The sequence below is a fragment of the Solanum lycopersicum genome, chromosome 7 (genome assembly GCF_036512215.1).
Source record: "Solanum lycopersicum chromosome 7, SLM_r2.1".
Lineage (NCBI taxonomy): Eukaryota > Viridiplantae > Streptophyta > Magnoliopsida > Solanales > Solanaceae > Solanum > Solanum lycopersicum.
This window is the reverse complement of record NC_090806.1, coordinates 34,481,994-34,501,003: the sequence shown is the minus strand read 5'-3', so window position 1 is coordinate 34,501,003 and position 19,010 is coordinate 34,481,994. Positions and strand designations below refer to the sequence as shown.

The 19,010-nt window shown below is 34.9% G+C and overlaps 1 long non-coding RNA gene across 2 annotated transcripts; it reads right to left on the bottom strand.

Annotated features, from left to right (window-relative positions):
- Window positions 1-232: 232 nt before the first annotated feature.
- On the bottom strand, window positions 233-18,704 carry LOC109120660 (uncharacterized). Of its 2 annotated transcripts, XR_002028122.3 has the most exons (4): window positions 18,153-18,704; window positions 16,485-16,521; window positions 5,137-5,200; window positions 233-447 (listed from the first exon to the last, which is right to left on the bottom strand). It is a non-coding gene; the product is annotated as an uncharacterized lncRNA (long non-coding RNA). The 2 variants fall into 2 exon arrangements; XR_002028121.3 differs by having other exon boundaries at window positions 16,485-18,704.
- Between the last annotated feature and the right edge of the window lie 306 nt (window positions 18,705-19,010).

The window sequence follows — 19,010 nt, the reverse complement described above, 5'->3', positions numbered from 1 at the left end:
TATGTGTGTAAGTAAACGAGAGAATTACTTTAGCATAACCACCATAATTCTAACCTTGATGTCACCACAAAAAGTAGACCCTAGAACATAGGGCACCCCTCAAGTCGGAATACGGCGTACTTGACCACTCATAGGTCTTGTACAAGCCCTTAGACATCATTCACTGCACATATACAAAAAATAGTGCGGAATTAAAAGTCTTTTTTCAAAACACAATCCTGAATGATTTTATAAAAATTCTAGCATATGTCTCAAAAACAATCTATGACATCATGAGTACATTAGTCTTGGATCATGACCTATCAATTTTTACATAGAAAAGAATATAAACGACAATATAGGAGTGATGTCCTCGGATGTTATGAGGACTCACAAATCTTCACTTCTTGAAAGCCTTGGAAACTCTAACATTCAAAGAATCTTTTAAAGACCCTACATTGGATTCGACTGTAGGAAAAATAAGCGTTAGCACGAAATGTACAAAGTAGGGAAACTATCATATTGAATCATAAGATATCTCAAAGGGTTAGTCAATAATAGACATAACCATAATAGATAAAACATAAGCATAACATGATTATAATTAACATAATAAAGCATCATAAAGTATATAATAGTGCATACTTAACTCAATGTACTTCTTACACAAATGAATTACATTAAAGCCACCTCCAAGTATACTTCTGCAAGCCTAAGGTAGCATCCTATACTACTATCGAAGCTAAGTGCCTCTCTCTGGTAATTCTAGATAATAATCCACTATCATAATAAGACCTAACTTCTTCATGACTTATGAGCACTATGCCCCAAGGCCATCTCAAATCATACTTGCGCAATGCATGTGAAACATCGCATTCTACCTCACACACTAAGAATATCTTAAAGTCACCATTTTCCCTGTTTTATTTTTCCTTACGATTCTCTTGTAGAACTACTACATATTCACAAAAACTTATCATTCTAAGTAAATCATGTCATGGAAAGCACCTACAGTCACGACCAAGCTAAACTTACATATCATAGGGGTCATGTCATAGGTAGATTCAAGTCATACTTGTTCCACGTATGGATATCATCCCACACTACTGTCCACACTAAGTAATTCTCTACACTAAACCAATCCAAGGTAACTAAGGAAGGAAACACCAATCCTAACCACCATGAAACAAATCATGTAGATTCAAGCTAATCATAGGTAAGCATGAATCCTGAACCCTAAGCTATAATGAGAAACTAATCCGAAGCTAATTCATGTAATGCACCTTGAATGCAAGAAAAATTATCATTAAATGCACCTAGTATGCAAGCAAAGCTAACATTAGGAAAGTATATGCCTTTCCCTAAGAGTTATCATGAAATGGTTTAGGCCTAAGCAAGTCAAGCTATCATGGAGGAACTCTAGTGATGTTACTTCAAGCTATTCTTAGGAGAGCCTCACTACTCAATCCCAAGCTATCATTAGAACCACAGTTCTGAAGATATCATGATCAAGAATCCTTTCAACACATAACTAAGCTAAACATGAGATAACTTATTTCCTCCATCCCAAGCTATCATGATATTTATCATCTCATGTTGTGATGATATCTACTATCTCAAGCTATCATGAGACCTACCATCTGAAGATATCTTGTCTCGATTTTATCTTACTAAGTCAACTAAACAAGAAGAGTCTTATTTAATACAACTTCAAGTTATTCTAATTCATCACGTCTTGTTTCATTTTAGGTTATTAGGTCAACTTAGTATCCGTCTGTGTGAGATAACTTGCTTCTTCTAACTTTTTCATAACTAAGTGTAAAAGAGAAAGAAAAAAACATCACAATCCCTTCATGAAGATTTCAATCTGAAAGACCTAGCATCAATGACATACCGAACCTATAGTCGATTATCAACTTCATTCTATCACAATCAAAGTTCAATTCCAAGATTCTTCATTCACTTAGATCATTAATAGGTAATTGTAAACATATATGATCAGATAGGTTGAAGTCCAACATTAATAGTCAAGATCAATTAAGCCTAGTTAATTCATATTCAGGTGATTCAATCATGATCGATTAACATATAATACAATTTAATTAATAACATCAAATTAGAACCTTCATATTGCCTATAATGGCCGAAAATAACGATGATCACCTACAATATAAATTAAAACAATACACCATATAGAACCCCATGAAACATCACATAACCATCATATGAACATAATTGAATGCTACCCACTAGATTGGGATCACAATCAAGATTTACCCACAATGCAATCACAACCCTCTCTAGATTTGTGTTTATTTGATTCACAATTAAGTAAAACTATGGGGACTCCATGAATTGAGGAATTCATGGATAAATAAGTTTAACATACCTTAAAATATATCACAAAACGCAGCTTTAAACCTTGGTTAATTTCGCCCTAAAAGCTGCCTCTTATTTCTCTTCTTCTTCAATGTTGTTCTTGAGATAGTTTTATGGAAGGAGGGGTTTTGATTGGGAATGTAGAGTGTAAACGGCTATTGTACTGCATAAATACACTTAAAACCCCTAAAATAACCACGAATAATTAATAATTAAACTTCCCCAAATACCCTTGCACCTATTGGACCATTTAACAAATACTAATTTGACTTAGAAACGGTGCGACCAAATCTCGGCAGTCCTTGCGCGTCGCAAGGTCACCTATGTTTCTTGGTTCTGAAATTAATTTGAAACATAATGGTTAACGATAACCCCATTTTTCAGGGGAAAATATAACCTTTGAGTTATGGCTGTGCAACGTGCAGCATCCTCCAAATCTAGGATGCCCGACAGCTTTCTTGGCCAATGTTTGGGTTCTCGTTGGGGACCCTTAGGGTGGTACCCAAGGTGTAGTACTCAATTTTTTGACCATTTATATGTAAAAATATGCATAATAACAATAAATAATTAATTAAAACCTCATACCATACACCAAAACTCCACTACAAAACAGTACGGCACATTACTTTGACCTAGACTACCTTCCGGATGTCTTGGACATTTCTTTTCCAAATTCATCAAAACTCTCCAAGCTGACTTCTAACACTTATATTCACAATTTTATTAACTTATTAACTCATAAAATTCATGTAAGTCTATATATTCACCTAGATCATTTTGGGAAACATTAGTACTCTAATGACACGTTCTTAAACACTTCTTAAAGGACCAATTCTAGACTACAAGCCCATCTTATATGACTTATACTTAAATGAACATACCCAAATCAAGGAAAAAATATACTCACAAGCTATATATAGATACACAAAACCATATAGATACCTTATAAAAAGTACTACTTATCCCCCCGCCCACTTGGAAATAAGCCACACATGTATTTCTAACTTCAATTCATCATCATTAAAAACAGCAAAGTTAGCAAAGAAAATCATAATCATGGAAATTCTTGTAATTTTCATAAATTATTCAAGAAACAAATAGCGGAGAGGGACATAATGAGATCACACTTGATCACCCTTGGATTGGAGAGCATAGAACCTATTCATCTTTGGAAGACCATCTTCCACTTGATTAGTAGCAACTTGATTGCCTTCTCTCACATTGATTTCCTTCTCTCACATTAGGCTTTGCATTAGGGAAATCATTAATCCTGTGACCACTCACACCACACCCGTAAAAACAACCTCTATTGTCTAAGAACCTACCCTCATGTTTGTTACAGCAACTAGGGCAAGTAGGTCGGGAGTACTCATTGCTCTTCTTATACCTAGGAATACTAGAGTATCCATGTCCACAAAACTTTTGTCGATTCATAGAACGACCATGTCCATCGGACTATTCACTTTACGTCCTAATTATCTTTATCTTTTTCTTATGCTTGGACTCTTATATTTGTTGAGAAAACACCATCAGTCGAGAGATATCCATATAATCTACTAGCATTTCCACACAACACACTGCCTCTACTAGTTCGGACACTCCCATTATGAACCTATTCATCTAGTCTCTAGGGTTTTCTACATGCTTGGAGCATACTTAGACAACAACGTGAATTTTAAAGCGTATTATTTAACACTCAACTTGCCTTACTTAAGGTTTATGAATTCCCATACTTAGCCTCCCTCCATTCCATATGAAAGAACCTGTCAAGGAAAGGCGACTTAAAAGTCTCCAACTCTATGGGACAGCCCCTATCAGCCTAGAATCTTTCCACTACTCATACAACAGTTGAACCACAACATTCAATTTAGAAGACGCTAACTCCGATTTCTCCCTAGAAGTCAATCTTATAATATAAAGAGTCTTATAAACTTCATCTATAAACCCATTTGTATCTTCCTTCTCCTTGGAGCCACTAAATTCCAAAGGGTTCATCCTCAAGAACACCCTTATTCTTTAGGAACACATTCTCTCTATAGGGTTTGACACCACCTACAAATTGTCTTGGGCCGTCAAGGCTTGAGCCAACAAATTCATAGAAGTCCTAAATTCCTATAAAGTAACTTCTCCACTTGAGGAGCATTAAGAACCTGAGGATTGACTTCATTCCCTTGGGGAGGAGCCTCTTTACTCTCACATCCATCTCCTTCCATTCTCGCATTAGCCCTAGTGTTAGTTATAACTTGGACAAAATCATAGAAAAGCATTATAATAAGGCTATAATAAAGTCAAACTCTATTGCACGACTTGAGGAATGAAGACGTGAAATTTTCATTAGCATATTGTAGCCTCAAACTAGATGTGGTTTTGAGACATCCTAGGACCATTTCATACCCTTATGCTCTGATACCATGTTTTTCATGACCCAAAGTACACCCTGGAAAATAGTGCATTGCTTAAGTCTAACAAGGCGTACTTGACATCTTGGAGGTCTTCTACAAGACCTTAGACATCATTAATAACACACACACACACACACACACACTCACACATATATATATGTGTGTGTGTGTGTGTGTGATAAGTAGTACTAAATTAAAACTTTTCTTTCAAAACATAATGCAAAATCATTTTATAAAACTACTAGCACATGTCTAAACTACCATCGATGACATCATGAGTACTACAGTCTTGGGTCACAACCCATAAATATTTATCATAAAAAAGAACATAAACGACATCATAGGAGTTATGTACTAGGATGCTTTGAGGACTCACCAATCTTCACTGCTTGAAAGCCTTGGAGACTCTACTTTCAAAGTAAGTCAATCCCTTCAAGACCCTACATTGTATTTGAATGTAGGCAAAATATGTGTTAGTACGAAATACACTAAGTATGGAAACTATCATACCAAATCATAAGATAACTGAAAAAGTTAGTATATAATTGACATAATCATAAGACATAAAACATAAGCATAACATTAATATCATACACATAATAAAGCATCATAAAGCATATAAGAGTTCATACTTAAGTCATTGTCGTCATTACACAAATGAACTTCTCGCAAGCCAACTCCAAGTATACTTGTACTAGGCTAACGTAGAATCCCATACTACTACAAAAGATAAGTACCTCCCTTTGTTTCTTTATCATAATTTAGACCTAAGTTCTTCATGATATATGAGAACTATTCCACTAGGCCACCTCAAAGCATACTTGGGCAAGGCATGTGAAGCATCCCATTCTACCTCACACACTAAGCATATCATGAAGTCACCATATTCTCTTTTATTTTTGCTGAGGAGTCTCTAGTATACAAACTTCATATTGACAAAAAAAACTATCATTTTAAGTGAATCATAACATGGGAAGAAACTATAGTCACTACAAAAGTGAAACATACATATTATAGGGGTCATGTCATTGTTAGCTTCAAGTCATACTTGTGCCATGTATGGATAACATCCCATACTACCATCCACACTACGTACTTCTCTAGACTAACCGAATCCAATCCAACTAAGGAAGGAAACACTCATCCTAACAATAATGCAACCAAGCATGTAAATGCAAACTAAGCTATCATGAGACACTAAATCCAAGATAATTTATCATGAAAGACACCTAGAATGCAGGTCAATCTAACATTAGGAGAGTATAATACCTTCCCCTAGAGCTATCATTAAATGGTTTTAGCCTAACCATGTAAAGCTATCATGAAGGCACTGTAGACATGCTACTTCAAGCTATTCTTAGGAGAGATTTACTACTCGATCCCAAGCTATCATTAGAACCACCATTCCAAAGCTATCATGATGAATCATCCTAGTAACACATGACCAAGCATAACAAGAGAGGGCTTACTTCATCCATCCCAAGATATCATGAGATTCATCATCTCAAGCTGTGATGAGATCTGAAGCTATCATGAAAACCTACCATCTCAAGCTATCTTTCCTTGGTCTTATCATAAAAAGTCAACTAAACAAGAAGATGATTATTCAATACAACATCAAGTTATTCTAATTAATCATGTAGTGTTTCGTTTTAGGTTATTAGATTATCCTAGAATCCATCTATGTGGGAGAACTTGCTTCTTCTAACTTGTTCATATCTAAGTGTAAAAGATAAATAAATCATCATCAGATTCTTTCATAAAGACTTCACCCCCAAAGTCGTAGCATCAATGACATAGAAGCCCTATAGTCGATTTTCAACTTCATTATATCATGATTCATGTTCAATTATAAGTTTCTTTATTCACTTAGATCATTAGAAGGTAAGTCTATGAATACTTGATCACATAGGTTCAGTTCCAACATCACCAGTAAAGATAATCCTAGATCAATTAAGCCTAGTTCAATTCATATTTACGTGATTCAATCATGATCCATTAGAATATAATAAAATTGAATTACGAAGGTCAACATAGAACCTTCATCTTGCTACTAACCGAAAATCACCATGATCTCCTTCAACATTTAACACTACAATGCACATGAAAAACACATGAAAACATCACTTAATCATCATATGAACATAATTAATTGTTAACCACTAGATTGAGATCACAATCAAGCCTTACCCACGATGCAATCACAATCCTCTCTAGATTGGGGTTCTTTGGATTCACAATTGAGGGAAAATATAGGGACTCCATGAATGGAAGAATCCACGGATGAATAAGATTACAATACATTAAATTTAATCCTCAAACCCATCTTGAAAACTTTGTGAATTTCGTCCTAAAGCCGCCTCCAATTTCTCTTCTTCTTCAATGGTGTTCTGGAGAGTGTTTTATGGAAGGAGGAGTTTTGATTTGGAGTGTAGAGTTTAAAGGGATATTGTAATTCTTAAATACACTTCAAACCCCAAAAACAACCGCCAATAATCAATTGCAAATGTTCCGAAGAGACTCATGCACCTACTGGACTGTTTAACAAACTCTAATTTGGCTTTAAAATAACACGACCAAATCTGGGCAGTCACAGCGCATCGTGGGCTCAATTAAGATTCTTGTTTTTGGAAAATAATTTTGAGACAAGATTGTTCGCAAAGGCCATAGGATGGAGGAATATATTCTCCATTTCAGTGATGGATGCGCACGCGTAGCAGCCTCCTCTACCCTAAAGTGATCATATTCCACATACAATCATACTTCATATTCCCATTATAAGTCAGTTAGGCATAGTATATTGACGACACACATTCTTAACTTCATAAGACATCACATACATACTTAAACATCATACAATAACTTTTCCTCACATTAATTTCCTTCGAAGCCATAATCACAATTCACTTCCATATTCATATACATCAACGAAACACCGCCACCATAAGTGGACCATACAACTAAATATACTTACCCTTAATCCAGGCATTGAACTCCTTTGGTCAATTCTCTAATAAATAATCATAATAAGGCATAAATGTCAGTAGATAATCACAATTCAAAATAGTATAAAAACAATTCTTCCATTGCACAATTGTATTCGACAAACCTAATTCATGTGTAAAAATTTGAAAATTTTTCATTACCATGGGTCCATGGATTTTTTATCATAAAATAATTAATTTACATTGAAAACATCATAATTAATCCATTAAAAACTTTTCATGTAAAAACCTATGCTTAAAATTTGAAATAGAATAATTTAGGATTTTGAAACCATTTTGAAAACCCTTTAGATGCCTCCTTAATGAGAGCAGAATAAAGACTCAACAACCATACCTCATATAAAGAAAACCCATGAAATTTGATTAATAAATCACTGAAAATCTTTAATCCTATCTCTACCTTGAGTTCAAGCTTCAATGGAGTCTTGAGAGAGTTTTTCTTGGGAGAGGGTTTTGATTATGAAAAGTGAAATCAAATTTAGGTCTTACGCGTATAAACTAACTTAAAATTCCTAAAAATCCCTAAAGTAACCATCTACTTCTTAAGTAGGATGTGGGATAAATTTTCAATTCACCCCTAAGTTTGCCGAGACACGTGCAAAAAATGAAGGCAAATGGCGACCACCCATCCACATGGCGTAACTCAACCAACGCACCATCCTGCTTGTCCGTCGTTTCTAACAAAGGATCATATTTTAGGGATACTATCCCACAAATAAGTCTGGATCCATACCCCCCAACAATGGGGCATCAATCCATCTATTGGTCATTTATTGAGGGTCACAATTTAGAATCTTTTTGGCAGCTTCTTGCCAATGTTAGGGTCTGTCTTAAGGACCCTTAAGGTTGTCCTTGGGGAGTCGTACCCAGAAGTTTAGACCCTAAACATGAAAAAATAGGTTCGAGGGTCCCTTACTTTCAATTTAAAGACCAAACAACACATATAAAATGAAAAGGCACACTAGTACACACATGACTAGTTTCCTAATGTCTTGGTCGCTATTTGACGTTAAATTTCAAAACTCGTCAATACTAACATTTAAAGCTATTCGTTAGAATTTTATTACATCATTGACTCATGAAACACTTGTGAAGCTCTAGTTTGTCCTACTTTATTTTGAGGGTCGTTACAATCTCCCCCACATAGAAAAAAAATTGTCCTCGAATGACACTAAACATCTTTAAGGACTAAAATACTCAACTTGAATCTCACAAAAAACCTAAATATGGAAGCAAAAATCATATTCAATGAATCAAACATACAAGGAAAAAAAACTTCAAATCATTTAGTACTCTAAGCAACACATGCAATTATTATCTATTTCCACAATTCAAAATACATGCATATTTAATCATTTTCATTGCATTTATGAAGGAACTACCTTCTCCAACATTAAACATTCTCATCAGATCATTATGATGTTCTACATTTAATAACTTTCGAAACACACATTTGCATATGAATATAACAACTCATAAGGTAATTAAGCAAATATGATTGGATACACAATTACATGAGAAATATGGATTACCTAGCAATATTCCCATGTAACTGTGATATCATCAGCAACATGCAAGAAATTACACCATCAAAGGTACTCACATAAGGAGACATGAAACTCATACTCATACGCAATACTCCAAAACATAAACAAACTACTATGAATTTAGGTCTTAGCCTTAACTACGAATAGATTAAAAAGATAAGGATATCAACAAACTTACTACTCAATTCATTATCCCCCACTTAGGTGAAAACCATCAAGGAACAAATGAAAAACAACTATAAGGACTTATGACTTACCGTGGCTTTTATTTATTATAAATTCCTTTGTTAGCTTGTAGAATATAGAAGCAATTCTTCTTTTAAGTATAGGGATCTATACCATCTTCAGGAGCTTTGTCGGTCTCCATCCATATTTTTCTTGAGGACCGTAAAATATCTCATCTTATGGCCATTATTTCCATATCCAAAACATCCATCTGTACCAGCAAGACACTTGCCCAAGTCTTGCTTCGCACAAGTAGTACAATTATCCCTCTCAAAACTAGAGCCACCTCCATTCCCCGCTTTAGAATTTTTGTTGGGAACCTATCCTTGTTCTTCATGGAAGAAGCTTGATTTTAAAACCTCTTTAATAGTTAGGTTGACTTGTTTAATCTGACCTAGCCCTCTTCTCATCTCTATTCATCTTCCTAAGCTTGCAATCCTCCTTGGCCATACCCTATGAGTGTAGAGATATCCATATCATGATGGAGCATTGCCTACTAAACTTTTCCTTAACCAAACTAGACACCCCCATCTTAAATTTATTTATTATCGGCTAGAATTGGCTACCAAGGTTGGGGCATACTTAGAGAGTAGAGTGAATTTTACATCATTCACTCACATTCACAATTGACGAAGGTTCATGAATTCTACTGAATCTTTCTCCCTCAACTCTAAAGGGAAAAAATTATCAAGAAAGACCACCATAAACATTCCCCAATCTACCGGGTGTGCCCTCACAGGTCTCTTATCTCTCCATTGCTCAAACCACACTTGTGCCACCTCTTTACTTGATAAGTAGCTAGCTCTACTTTTTCACTAGAATTCAGTCTCATAGCATATACAACCTTGAACACTTCATCTATGAATCCTTGTGGATCCTCATCAACCTTAGTGCCATAAAAAGTAGGATGATTCATCTTTATGAAATCCAAGATTAATGAAGCGGGAGTACATGCATTGTGTTGAAGTCCAACTCATAGGTTATGTTGGCTTGAGCAATATTAGTGACAACATTGAGATTGAGTAATCATAAGTTGGGTATAATCTCAAAAAGTAACCCTTAACCACACATTATACATATTCCCTTCAATATTGGGATCTTGAGGACCTTGGGGCCCTTGAGGAGGAACCTCCCCATTCACATTCTCTTGGTTATCTATAGGGACTTTCTCACCTCGAGGAGGATCTCCCTCATTAACTACTCTCATTAACTATTATAATGGTTATCCTCCTTGTATTATTATCCTATAAACACAAGAGCGGAGATTAGGAATTGACAGTTATAGAACTCAACTTTATGGCACGAATCATAACTAATGAAGGAAGTGACACTCTATCATCCTATATCATGTCAATCATAGATATGTTATGACTCATACATATGAACAAGACTCTGGAATGTAATACTTTATTCCAAAAAACTTATGCTCTCATACCAAGTTTATACGTACCAAAGAGTTGTGTTCCACAATGTACTTGACCTTTCAAAGATCTTGTACAACCCTCTTAGCTTTCATTCATCACATAGGTCTGAATAGTAGTGTGGAATTAAAAAATTTCACAACATAACTAATAAAACTCTTTCATTAAACGTAAGGAACAAAGTCTAATCATCAACAGCCAACTTAGACATGTCATAATATCATAAGGTTCCTACCCTTTACGTTGACAGAAATATGCTAAGTCTTATACAATGTGTTCCATGAAAGAAACTAAAAGAAACATAGTTTATGTCCTAGAACATGTGAGGACATACCAATCTTGAGAGAAATCTATTTCCCAAGCTTCACCTTCTAGAAAACATCACTTGCCTAACACAAACATTGTACTAGGTATGACGATATGCAAAAACATGATTTTAAAGGGACATTTGAATTTAAACATAATTTTCATGCTATTTTGGTAAAGAACTCATGTGTTAAGTGTATAAGATATCATATAAGTCATCATTTAACACAACAAATAATATTTTCATAATTGTTAACATTTAGACACATTTATCAACTAGTCCATTAAACATTTAGACTTTCCTAACAAATGTTATTCTAAGACTCCCCTAGGTAAGACATGTAGAAACCACTCATACATACCACTTAGTACACGCCTAAGCAAACCTTAACACTAACAAAGATAAGCTTACTCAATTTCAACAGAAAAAGTCAACATTCATTATTATAGATACTAGAGGAAACACACATGCATTTAAGAACTTCACATAAAGACCATCCTCATAGACAACCCCCAAATTATACTAATGCAATATAAAAGTAGCATTCCATACTACTACTTCCATTTATTGCTTCTTAGAAATCTCCATATACTGGGAACATCATATTCATCATTTACGTAGTGACCCATTCATTCATTTTCATAACAAGGGCACACGAAGACTCCCTCCAAATGTCTACTTGTGCAATGGTTATATGGCGTCCCATTCAGCCACCTACCCTAAGTAGTACATCCTTAGGAAGGCCTAGTTCATTACATTCATTTGTGAGGGCTATCTTCAACAAACATACATCATGAAAGCTTGACATGTAATCCCGTATTAACCCATACTAGATAAGGGATCCCATTTGTCTAAGGTAGAGTCATTCTCTTAGCCTTTACATGGATCTCCAATAAGTAAACCGAAGAGTGATCATGGTAAGAGGTGTAGTGGATACAACATCTCTACTCACGAAGATTATCCACCCCTTCTTCAATCCTCTCGGTGCTAAGCATTAATACCCCGCGGAGTATTAGACATTCATTAGTTATAGCCTAAGAGATTGCTACTAGGTACTACATCTCGACTCTTGAAGAGTACAAATCTCTAGAGGTTATTCATGGACACTTTATCTCAACATACGAAGAGTATCTCCCTCCAACCAATCATTAATTCGTTGGAAAGCTCTTATGAATGATGATATTCCTACTAGACACTAAATCAAAACTCACGAATAATGTCCACCCCAAAGTCGACTTTCTCATTATTTAGAGTTCTGAAGAATCTAAGGGTTTGTACTAGATACTTCATCACTACTCACGAAGAGTGTCAAACCCAAAATCTCCCATTTTCATTCATTCGCTTCATTTATTCATTTATTGTGTGTGTGAGTAAATGAGAGTACACCTTCCACATAACCTTGACCTTCTAAACATGATCACCCAACACTCATCATAATCCACTCACAATCATACTTCACATTCACATTATACTTTATTTAGACATAATATCTTCAAGACGCACATTCTTAACATCATAAGATATCACATACTTACACATCATAACATCACTTTTCCTCACAATCAATGCCTTCAAGACAATAATCACGATTTACATACATATTTGAATACATCAAGTAAACACCACCACCATAAATAGACCATACCACTTAAGATCATTTTAATAAGAATTAAATAATATAGGTCATATTACCCTTCATCCAAGCTTTGATAACCTTTTCTTAATTATCCAATAAATTAACATAATAAGGCAGAAAGGACAATATATAATCAGGATACAACATAGTATAAACAAAATTCTACCATTAACCAATTATATTCATCAAACCATATTCATACGTCAAAATTTCATAAATTCGCATGACCCTGGGTCTATGGACTTTATGATCATAAAATCATCAATTTACATGGAAAAAGTCATGATTCATAGATTTTAACCATTTCATGGAAGAACCCATGCTTAGAATTCAAAATAGAAGAATTTGGGATTTTCAAACCTTCTTGAAAAGACTTTGGATTGGGTCATTGTATGAGAGAAAAATGAAGGATGAACTACCATACCTTGTATGAAGAAAAGCCATGACATTTGTATAAGAAACAACATAAAATTATCAATCTTAGCTCTACATTGAGTTCAAGATTTAATTGAGTCTTGAGAGAGTTTTTCTTTAAGGAGGGGTTTTGTTTTTTCAGAGTGAAGTCTAATTTAGGTGTTAGGGGTATAAACTAACTTAAAATACCTAAAAACCCAATAACCGTCTACAAGTTAATTTAAAAGTGTTGTGAATTTCCAGATTTGACCCTAAGTTGGCTGAGACACATACAAAAAAATGTAGGCCACCCCATGAACGGGGCGTCATTCAATCAAAGAACTGTCCTGCAAGTCTCTGGTTTGTTACATAGGCTCATCTTTTGGGGCAGGATACCACAACTAATTGTGAATCCACGCCTACCAACAACACGTCATCAATCAAGCTATTAGCCGTTGATTGATGGTCGGGGTTTGGACTACTTTTAGCAGCTTCTTACAAACGTTTAGGTCCTTCTCAAAGACCATTAGTGTGGTCCTTGGTGGGTCCTACCCGAACGTTTTGACCCTAAATAAAACCAATTAGGTGCTAGGGTCCCTTCCTATCATTTTTAAGACAAAATAATGCATAAAACATGCAAAGGCACACTAGCAAACACAAGACTAGTTTTGGAACATCTTGGTCGTTTTTTGACTTTCAACTTCAAAACTCTTCATGATTGACCTTTAAATATACTCTTCATGATTTCAACACATTACCAAATAATTGAACACTTGGGAAGCTTTAGTTTGTGCTACCTTATTGTAATGGTGTTTACAAATTTATTGTAATTCATTTTGGGGTGTGTTTCAATACTCCCGCACTTGGAAAACATTCGTCCTCAAATGACACTTAAACACTTTCAAGAGGTAAAGACTCAAGACTAGCAAACTACCATCATACGTTCAACAATTACATTTAATTTATGATGCTATTAGGAACATCAACTTCACACATATAGCCTAACAACATAACAAGAATGTAGGAACAATATTTACAAACTAACTATGCCTTAATACTGCACATTTCTCATTTCACCTTGGATGAACTTCTTTATTCACACTATATCATGACACAACAATATTTTTGAACAAAATGCAAATTTCTCATAAAATAACAATTATACAACATTTTCAAGAATTCATTTTTAAGTATTCTCACAGGTATATTCATGCAACATTTAGGAAATTAACTATAGAGGCATAACAACATAAATGACAAGGTCAATAAATATCATTTTACCATAAAACATTAAACAATGAAAGCATGCAATGTATAAAGAATCAAGGGAACTCATTTTCACAAAAGACTCCCGAACACATGAAATATGCTACTAGGAAATTCTAACTCTCAAGCTTGAATAGAATAGGAGGAAAGAGACAAAATTACATCATCCCGACAACATTACCATGCTCCCCCACTTAGAAGGAACCTATCACAACACCCAAAGGAAGCTACAACTTACGGAACCTTCATCCGGATTCGCTTCCTTGTTAGCTTGAAATGCATCAAAACAATTCTTCTTTTGCCAAACAAAAAAACTTACCATTATTGTGAGCTTGCTTGACATCTCTCTCTCTAGTAGCAATAGTAAGACGATATCTCACCTTGTGATCATTTTTTCCGAAATCCATAATACCCAATAGTACCGGCTAGAGACTTCCCAAAATTTAACAAATAGGTTTATCCACTTCGGAACAACCTCCCCTATCATAATTATAATTAGGAGCACTAGGAACATATTTATTTGGATCCCTCTTCTTAACCCTAGGTTGACCTTGCTCATCTGTTCTACCTCTCTTCAATTTTTTCACTATCCTCCTAAGCATGGATTCTTCAATGGATTAAGCATTCCCTATGAGTCTTGAGAAGTTTATGTTACTATGGACCATGCCCGTACGTTACTCTTCCTCCACAATATCCTAAACACCGGTCAAGAACCTACTCATCTCATCTCTAGCGTTCGACACCAATTATGGAGTATATTTAGACAACAAGGTAAAAATTCAAAGAATAATCCTCCACAATCATATTAAATTTCCTAATATTTATAAACTCCTCAATCTTAACCTTTTTTCTTTCACAGGGAAAGTACTTCCTTAAGAATGCTTGCTTAAATGTATCCCAAACTATAGGACCCACTTCAACCGGCCTATTGTCCTTCCATTGTGTGTACCACACTTGAGTAACTTCTCTCAAATAGTATAAAGCCAGCTGCTCCTTCTACTCAGTTTTTACCCCCATAACACTCAACACCTTATAAGCACCATCTAAGAATTCTTAGGGATCCATTACCACCATAGAGCTAAGAAAGGTAGAAGGATTCATCCTCATAAAGTCCTCAACAGCATTCACCCTAGGCCCAACGTCTTTATTTGCTTGAGGCGTCATGGCTCGGGCTAGGGTAAGTACAACCCCTCTAACCTCCTCATTAGTCATGTCAAGGGGAACCACCAGAGCCTTATTACCTTGATTAGCTATAGCGACTTGTTCATCTTGAGGAAATCTATCATCTCGGGGAACAACTCCCTCATTAACTACTGTTTCATTCGCTCTTCTTGCGGGTGCCCTTTTTGTATTCATATCCTATAAACATAGGATAAAATATTAGGAAAAGAAACTTATAGAACTCAAATTTGTTGCATGACACAAGAGTAATGAAGAATGTGAAATTTCTATTGTCTTATAGCATCTGCTCATAGAGGTGTAACGACTCACACTGATGATGAAGACTCTTCTAGACGTGGCCTCATGAGATTTTGAGCCCTAAATACTACTTCATAGCCTTATGCTCTAATTCCAAGTTTGTCACGACGTGAGAGCACACCCAAGTTGTGACGCGGCATACTCGTTCTCCCGGAGGTCTTATACAAGCCTCTTAGCATTCTTTAATTATATAAATATGAAAAATAGTTAGGAATTTAAAACTTTTCACAAGAAAGTCAACAAGGTAACTCTTTTTTAAAACTTAAGAAAACAAAGTCTCATCACAAACCCACCTAAGAAACATCTCATTATCATAGTGTCACATCTCTTTATATCGAAGAGATACTTAGGAGAAATAGAAAGTATTTAATGAAAGAAAACTAGATTCATAGTTCATGTCCTCGAACATATGAGGACAAACCAATTTCGAGAGAAATCTACTTACCAATCTTCAACTATTAGAATTCTTCCCTTGCAACAACCTACACTTATAGGCACAAAGAAGAAAATGGAATCAGTACAATTAATACACTAAGTATTCTGAACATGAAAGAAAACTATGTAAAAAGAGACATCTTAGTTGAAATATTATTTTCATGCTACTTTTGTAAAATACTAATAAAGCAAAGAGCTAAAGATATCATACAAGTCCATGATCAACCATATAAGATAATACTCACATAATATGCAAGATAGGACCATAGGCATTATGTATCCTATTAAGAAATTTAAACCCTCTACGTATGGTTATCCTAAGACCCACCTATGTGAGACATAAATAGACCGCCCATATAACCTCTTCAATACACACACAAGTGTTCTTTAACACTGCAAAAGATAATAATATTTCCTTTTCAACACAGCCACAACAAGTCAACATTCATTACTAAAGATCCTAAAAGATACATTATTGAAATTAAGGGACTTCACATAATGGTATTGGAAGACCTAGGGAACTCACTTTACAATCTTCAAAGCCTACTCGTGTCATGTGTAGATAATGTACCATTCAACTACCTTCACATTGTAGAACATATCCAATAACTAGAGTGTTCATCCCACAATGAGAATAGGCAAATAGAGATAGACCATAGTAGCTTGGAATGTCATCCGATAATACGAGACACCACACCATTAAAATTGTTATACTTTCCAAAGGTAGAACTAAAGACACATCCTATATATGCACATGGGTTAGAGATATCAACAGCTTCCTTCTACTCTAGTCTCATATTTCAAGTAGAGTAACTACCATAAGTATATCCACTCAGTTATTTTCCTTGTTTCTCATAGGGTAAGTTCATTCATATAATAGTCTTCGAGAAGGTACAATTTCTAATTCCTGCGAACTCATAATACCACATCCAAAAGGGGTATATAATTAATATAGCTCTGATGAATATCTTAGAGATTGATTCTTGTCGTTCCAGCATACCTACCTCTAAGTCTATCATTTCACTCAGAAGGGCAACCATTAATGTCTACAAGTTCAAGTATTCTTTACTAACCTTCTTTTCTTATTCAATGTTCCATATTATTCTTTCACAGAAGGGTACCTACTTTAGATTTATCGATCCTAGACTTTCATTAATTCACACATTCATGACAAGGGTGCCTAAGCCTACCAATTCTTGAGATCATATTCACGTAACTTTCATGAATCAAGTAGGGACAACTAGGTCTTCTAAACAAGACACCATATATATATATAGAACTCTTCATAGAGTATCATCATCACATAGCCACATTTAGAGTAAACACGCTTTCATTCACAATATGTCATAGCTATATACAAGATATAATCAAGAGCAGACATGTATCATATAATTCGTTCACCTCATAAAGTCACATGTACTATATCATCCTTCACATTTTACATTTATATAAGCCATAAAATGATCATACCACAACTCACATAATAATACCGACAAGTCTATGTTCATAACAATTATAACAAGTACGCACCATCACCATAAGTGTAAAATACCAATCAATAGTAATTCGAAATAATTTCTACATTAAAAATGGGAATTAGATTGACTTAGCACCATCAATAGCCAAAATCACCATCCCTTAAAATCTCAAACAATTTCAACACAACAATAGGACTTACCCATTACCATTCCAATAAGGATAGACCACAACTCAACCTTACAATCTGAATTCAATATATTTAAAGATAGATAAGAATAAGAATCAATAACATAAAGCAATCTAAATACAATTCCATCAATAGTAAATCACAATTATCAAACCTAGTTTATCATAAAAAAATTAGGGAATTAGGATGATCATGGGTTCGTGAAATTTTTTACTATCAAACCATAAATTAAAATTGAATACATCATATATAATCAATTTAAATCTTTTGAATTCAAGAAACTGTGTTTAGAATTTTAAATCATAATTTTAGGATATTTGAGATCTTGAGAAAGTCCTTTGAATTGGCTCCTTGTATGATAGAACAATCACGCATGAAATTACCACACTTTTTTGAAGTCCTATCCAAATATTTTTTATTGAAACCTTTGAAAATTGACCTTCTTTTTTTGGAGCTTCCAAGTTCAATAATGGAGGCTTTGGAGAGAGAATGGAGATCTTTTGATTTTCAGCTTGAGGCTTTTGTTTTAAATTGTGAATTGGGGTAAAAATTAATCAAAAACCATTTATAATAAATACCATAACTACCCAAAATACTCCTACAGTAGTTGGACCTTTTAATAAAGTATAATTTGACTTTAAACCACCGTGACCAACTCTGAGACATCTTGGTGGTAGAATTTAATTTGAGTTAGAATGGTTCATGATGAGCCCACGTAGCAAGGAAACTATTTTTCCTTTTTAGTGGCTGGTGCGCGACGCGCAGAAAACATCCAAAAAGGGCTGCCTGCATGCTGCCTATTCAGCCTCCTTGCAAAAACTTGTGTCCTATTCAGGATCCTTTTGTTGGTTATTGAGGAGTCGTGCCCAG